Raw genomic sequence first — 7,718 nt, 5'->3', positions numbered from 1 at the left:
GTCATGGGCCGACATCGGGGGAGTTTCCTGCCTGATGCACAACAAATAATGCAACCCTAGGAAGTGTCCCTCCCGAAAATAAGGCAGGGATAGGGGTGCAACACCCCTGTCTTGGGAGGAAAAGGGCACCATGCCCCTATCCAAGGGGGGACAGTGGCTCCATGCCCTTGTCCTACCCCTTTCTCCAGGGTAGAGTGTGGATGGGGTGATGCAGAGGCTAAGAAAGAAGTTGTTTTTGAACACTGAGAAATCTCCTATCTCCAATCAGGATAGAGGATTCAAACTTGCGTGCGTGAGGACCCTAATGTAGTTGAAAATTTCTAGGGTCACAATTTTATGACACTACAATAAGATAATAAATGTAAAAATAAATTGCTAAATAAAATATAAAATTAATAAGAATAAAAATAAATTTTTCTTATTGTTATTGTTATGGATACCTATCATATATATAAATGTAAATTATTTCAACATTCTCTTTGAGATTCATTATTTTATCAATTAATATCACTTCTTTGGTTTATAGATTTGATAAGGAAAGAGTTGTTGTTTCCAGAATTATTTCAACAATATTTCCATCTCTTTTTAATTTTCTCTATTAAATAACATTAGATTTAAATAATTGAATGTGAATAGAAAACTTAGACAAAATATAATAACATCATCAAACAAAATTCATATATAGTAGATCATACAATAGAAATGATTCCCAAGGTATAGAGATAAATTGATAGAGCTAATCTTGTTCCTTGAATAAAGGCTTTCTAATTACTTTTAAGAATTTGATCATCTTAAACATTTATATAGTTTCACTTCACATACTTAATTTAAGAAAGAATATTTCAAACCTACAATATCCCAAGATATCTTTGGGTGTGATAAATTAATGTTAAAAATTTAATACATAAGAAAGATAAAGAAACACGAATATTGTAGCAAAACAAAGATCAACCTAACAATAGAATGGAATCCTTCACATAAATATATAATCTATAATGCCAATTTATATATGAATTTACATTATTATTTTTGAATAAATAAATAAATAAAGCATTGTTTTATTCATCGATAAGTTTTAGTATACTAAGAGTAGGAGACTTCTAGATTGTAGAATAAATTTCAATTTGATATTTTTAGTTGTTAAAGTAGATTTAGATTTATAAGAGATTGCTATCCATCTTAGAGAGATATATGTGTATGTGTTTGTATGTATGCATGCATGCATGTATACTACATAATCTCTTTCAAATGAACAAAGAAAAAAGATTTTTCATGATTTGTATTTTTATAGTCTATATCTATATTCTAATATGATTTATTATAACCTACTCAAATTTGATTTTCAATTTAAAGTATCAAATGCCATACACTTCCATTATTAACATTTCTTATTTTGTCAAATTTTAATGATACACCAAAAAAATAGTCAAAAATATGTGCAATAAAAATGGTAGGACTATTTTAAGAAGACTGAATTGAATTGATCTTTTATTAGAATTCATGAAAAACATAGTGATTGAGCAATGAGGCTTTAGTCTTGTTCTCCTTGAATGACACATGGAATGTGAGGAGTCATTTTGCATGATTATTTTTTAAGATGTGTATTTGTGTTTTGACTTGAATCCTCATGTTTAGACTAAGTAATTGGGTACTTCACAATTGAATAAGTTTCAAGATACATTCATATTGGTCTTTTATGTACACAAGTACATGCATCACTTTGCCCATCAATGCTTATTACATATGGAATGATTTCAAACCTTTCTATAACCAACTTACCAAATATCATCAACTTGCTTATCTAAGTGTTGAATAGGAAAATAAACATGAATATTTTCCTATAGATAGACATGCATCAACATCTAAAAACAAAAGTATAAATTCTATTGTCACGTCATTCTTATATAATCCATCTATGACTCCTTTGGTCCACTCATCTATCAATAATGTAACAATAACAAATTTAGGTTCTAGACGATCCCGCTTACTCATTCTCCTTTATAATAAGGCCTACAATGTAGTCAAAAACTATATAAAGAGTTTGTATATCTATGATTTTAAGTATAAATTATTAGTTTCAAGTTTGAAATTAGGTGAACATTTTTTTTTATTAAATTAAGTGGGGAAGGGTCCCAACCCATTATAAATCAATTACCAACCATAAAAAAATAAATTGGAACAAACCAGAAGTAGAAAACAATGAAACTTTGTCAATACAACTGTATCTACAAATTATTTCATGTATTTGATAAGTAAATCAAGCATGGTGACAACAAATTCAACCCCTTTGAAAATAAGTTTATATTTGGTTTCATGCCTTGAATTTTCTCACAAAATAACATTATCATCAATCTCTATCTTGATCTTATCAAATACATTGGAACACCAAACCACATAAAGTAGAAATATTAGCATTTGTAACATCAATCTTCTATTCTAATGCTACTACTCATGCATTGTACAAAATATATAAGAAATTTATGAGTCATGATTTTTCTACTCCCCTTAAATGGTAATGTTTGAGTTAGATAATTTCTCTCTTCATGTACAGATAGAAATTGATCCTTTAATGTTTCCCACTGAGATTGAAAGTGATTTTTGTACTAGGTAGTCTTTATTTTTCTATCCTATAGGTTAGAATTTTTTATATTACAATATTTTTATTATTATGTCTTTATATAACTAATATAATAACTACAAAAAGAAATTGCTAAATGAAATAAAAATTGAAAAGAATTAAAATAGAATTATTTTTATGGATATCTATCATATACATGAATATTTTAATCTAATACAACATTCTGTTTGGGTTCTATTATTTTATGAATTAATACCATTTCTTGAGTTTATAGATTTAATAAGGCAATAGTATTTTTTTGAACTCTTTCAACACTATTTCCATTTCTTTTATATTTTCCCAATAAATGAATTTTAAAGTAAAATAATTGAACATGAATAGAAAAAATAGTCAAAATATAATTACATCACCAAAAAAAATTCATGTATAGTAAATCATACAATCGCAATGATTACCAAGGTATAGAAGTAAACTGATAGTGTTAATTTTATTTCTTGAATCAAGGCTTCCAAATTACTTTTCACATTTTAATCATCTTAAACATATTGATCATTTCAATTTGCATACTTTATTTAAGTAATAACATTTTCAAAACTACAACATCCCAAGATATATTTCGTGTGATAGATTAATGTTGGAAATCTAATATAAGCAAGCTAAAGAACTGAATATTGTAGCAAAAGAAAGATTAACCTAACAATAGAATGGAAACTTCACTTTAATAGATAAGCTATAACATTAATTTTTATGTATTAATTTTGCATAATTGTGTTGGAATAAATAAATAAAGCATTTCTTTATTCATTGATATATTTTAGTATACTAAGAGTAGGAGTCTTATAGATCATAGAATAACTTTCAGTGGTATTTTTACTTGTTAATGTAGATCTAGATTTATAAGAGATTGTCCTTCCTAAGAAGATATGTGTATGTGTATGTGTATGCTTTTATATTATGTAATCTCTTTCAAATGAATAAATAAAAAAAGATCAAATCAAAGTAATATTCTATTATAATTTATGGAAAACATAGTGATTGAAAAAGGAGGCTTTACTCTTGTTCTCCTTGAATGGCACACAAAACATAAGAAATCATTTTACATTTTTAAGATGTGTATTGATAGTTTGACTTGAATCCTCATGTTTAGACTAAGACTAAACATTTTTATGTAGGTAAGTTAATTATGATGGTGTAATGATGATTTCTATTGATGAGGACTCATATGAACAATAACAAAAATACATCATCATCTTAAAAAAAATCTTTTTTATGGAAGAGGTTACGTCTATTTTAAAAATATTATTCTTAATTAAGGGAAAAGAGATCTGAACTTTTGATATTGTTTGTGAGAGGGAGAAGATCTAAGAAGTGACGTCTATTTATTAATCTTCTTACCTATACAGAAATTTATAGGAGAAGAAAATTAAAAATAATTTATTTATTATTCTTCTTCAATAAAAACGGATGAACTCGATTTATTTTATTCATTGAAAAGAGGATGGTCACAAGCGAATCAACTTTCACAAAATTATAAAAAGTTTTGAGTCTTCTTGTCGACCGAGGAATTTGTTAGCCAGACTTATCACGGTACATGAATAACATATTTAAGATTAAAATAAGTTAAAACTGTTATTTTCCTTTCCCATCTAAATTAATTAATTAATTAACACTTAATTAATTAATCTTGATTATCTATCAGTAATATTTTTTCTAATATTAAAATTTTCAACTTGTCATATGATTTTAATATTAAATTCTTCAACTTGCCATCATCTAAAAAATGTTAATTATTTCTTTATTGATTAGACATGTGTTTGTGTGCCACTTCAATCCATTCATATGCTCACAAGTTTGCATCAATGCCTCCGACTTATCTTTGTCTTATACATTCTATGTCCATACTTTTTGTCACACACACTTGAACATATCTACTAACACATGTGTAGCCACCCTATTCCTTCTACTTGTCCATTCATTACCACCCTATTTTTTTATATATGGTAGTGCTACACATGAGAAAAAATCTAGCTCTAACACCTATCGTAGTTATCATTCTCATCTTTCAAAAATGTGTCACTTGTTATAATTTTAAGCTCTTAATCCATGAATTCACACTCATTCAATCTCCGCCCTCCATTTATATCCTCAAAAAGTTATAAATAGGAAGCCTTTCCATTATATATTGGAATCCACTTCTCATCTATCTAATGGTGTCCATGTCAAAACCAAAATACAACATTATATTATTATTATGATACTTTGTTGGGTAATCCACTTTGCAAATATTGCAACCAAACATCAATTTGGAGAGAAAAAAAAGTGAAGAAATGATGCACTTCACTTCAATTCAATTGAAATAATATGATAAAAAGGATAAAAAGATTTTGATTATTGTATTGAGTGATGTGTTACTCTCTTTATTTATTTATTTTCCATTAGATATCAATAGGTTACATCACCAAAATGTTCATTCCATTATGTTCATTCCATAATATTATTAAAGAATGTAGATAGATAGTGAATGAAAAACCACTAAATGACTCCAAATAATGGACATGTACGATCTAGACTTATGATCAACTCTTCCTAAAGCAATAACTAAATCGTGAGTGAAAACATAATTGAATAAAAAATTAATAGTCTAATCCTGAGTGTAACAAATCTAGTAGATGGAGAGAAGTGTTGTTTTCTAAAAATTTATTTCAATCACTCTTAAATATTAATTAGATCTCATTCTTAAAGGCATTGAAAGATTACCCAATGAACATGAAATACTTTAATTTTCTTCATTTTTCACGTTATGCTTTGAAATACTTTTGTGGAACACTAGCATGGTAAAATTAATAACGTACTTGGAGCCAAGTTTACATTGTTTCATCAAACAATTTAAAGGAACATTTGATGTAAGATATAGGGCATACATAAATAAGGCTGAAAAATTTTCAATAGCCCATAAAAGGGGTGTATTCATATGTTTGAAAAACTATAATTGTTAAACTAAATTTTCCATGTCATTAGAGTTTTTCATTTTTTTTTTAGTATTAGCTTGAGCTGATATATTTTTTTAAATGGCTTGAACAAGGCTTTTTTGACTTTGATTATTATAAAGAATCTATTTTTTATGAATTGTTGCATTTGTAGACATCTAAGAATGTCTCACATTTGTGAACGACAATTTTATTAATTTTTTTTTGAATTAATTTATAAATAATTTTAACTATTTAATTAATCTAGTCTTATTCTTCTAATTCAAATTCATAAACAAAATTTGGTTTCTTAATTTCCTTCTAATATCAATTAAAAAATTTATTTTTTAATTAATTTCTTTTCACATCACTTTAATTAAATTTTTTTATTATTTAATTAAATCAATTTTTATTTTCTCTCATAATTAAATAAGTAAAATAATTATTTAGTTAACTAATTAAGTCTTCTATAATTAAATAAGTTCTATAATTTATTTAATTATTCATTTTTCTAAACATATGTTTCTTAAAATAAAACATATATATTCTATTTATTTAATTCCTTTTCATGCACAATTAAATAAATTATTTAATTTCTTAATTTTTGAAAAAGAAATTACTCAAAAAATAAATAAAATTTTTATTTTATATATTTATTATCTTTCTGAAGTACAATTAAATAATTTTTTAATTATTTAATGCTAAATAAGTCTTGAGTTACATTTACAATAACTTTTTAACAACTCATTAAATAACTTAACAAATAAATTAATTATGGAACTTCTAATTGGTCTAGTGTTGAAAAGTTATTATCAAGATGTGGTCCGCAGGAGTTGCGCGGGCGGGAAGGAAAATATTTGAACCTACAAGGCAAAGAGTGTACCAAACCAATAGAAGCAAATGGCTAGACCAATGGAACTCCATGAGCTATAGGAATTCTCAAAGGAAAAAACATACCTAAAATTCCTGACAATATCAAAGACCTTTGTTCAAAAGATTATTCAAACAAAAGCAACCAATATTTGATATCTGCTAGGGTTATTGCTCTCAACATTCACGAGATCCTTTCAGGGGGAAAGGGTTCTTAGATCACTTGAGGAGTTGTACAGAAGCAGATTTCAAAAGCACAAACATACTCTATGGCCAGTTTTTACCCTCATATTTTTCTTGGCCCAACAATATCCCGATACACAATCCCAAATTCCTCTCCTACTCAGACAATATTCCAATCGTAAGTAGCCAAGATCTTTCAAATCCCACACTTAGAGCATCCTTCAACCCAAAGTTTGATAATGTAGGGAGCCATGACCATTCTACCTCCTACCCGAATAATAATCCAATTGCAGGGAGCCGAGATCTTTCAGATTCCACAATTAGAGAACCCTTCAACCCAAAGGTTGATAGTGTAGGGAACCAAGACCATTCACCTTTCAACCTTAAAGTGCCCTTTATCCCAAAATTTGATAGGCAGCTTTGCAAATATAGATTGAGTGAAGAGAACCCCCCCCGAACATTTGATGAGCACTTAAAAATTTGGAGGAAAGAATAGATGAACGAAGAACATATTAAAGTGTTGATAAAAAAGAGAGATAATGCGATCACTCTCAAATCAAGCTTCCTTGATAATTAGTAGAAGGTTACTCTCCCGGATCAGGTCATTATGCCCCAAATTTCCCATCTTCGAGAGAGAGAGAGCTTGTTGGTAAGTTTTGGAAATCTTCTCCTTCATTTGATAATTTACTATCATGGGCTAAGAAAGGTTGGAAAGGGGTTAAGGAAATTTTCTACATTGATAATGGATGAAGGTTTTTAATTGTGATATTTCATTCAAAATATTTTAGGGATATAGCCCATAAGTATAAGGGTTGTTTCTGTAAGGGTTTTGGTCTTTTCATCATCTCATGAGTACCAAATTTTAAGACAAATTATGCAATCTATAAATTTGTTCCCTTCTAGATCTCCTTTCCATCCTTGCCTTTGGAATAAAGAGATTTAGAGCTGATTGAGCTATGTGCAAACTGGATTGGAATTTTCATTAAGCATGATCTAATTCCTTTTGAATTTACTCATCTTCCAATTTGAGTATGTTTGCTTCTGGACACGTCAAAATTGGTACCAGATAATTTCTCAGCTGTTTCCAAATTTGGTACTTGGAAACAAACTATCATTCTTGA

Source organism: Cryptomeria japonica, chromosome 7, assembly GCF_030272615.1.
Source record: "Cryptomeria japonica chromosome 7, Sugi_1.0, whole genome shotgun sequence".
Classification (NCBI taxonomy): Eukaryota; Viridiplantae; Streptophyta; class Pinopsida; order Cupressales; family Cupressaceae; genus Cryptomeria; species Cryptomeria japonica.
Note: the sequence above shows the minus strand (reverse complement) of the source record.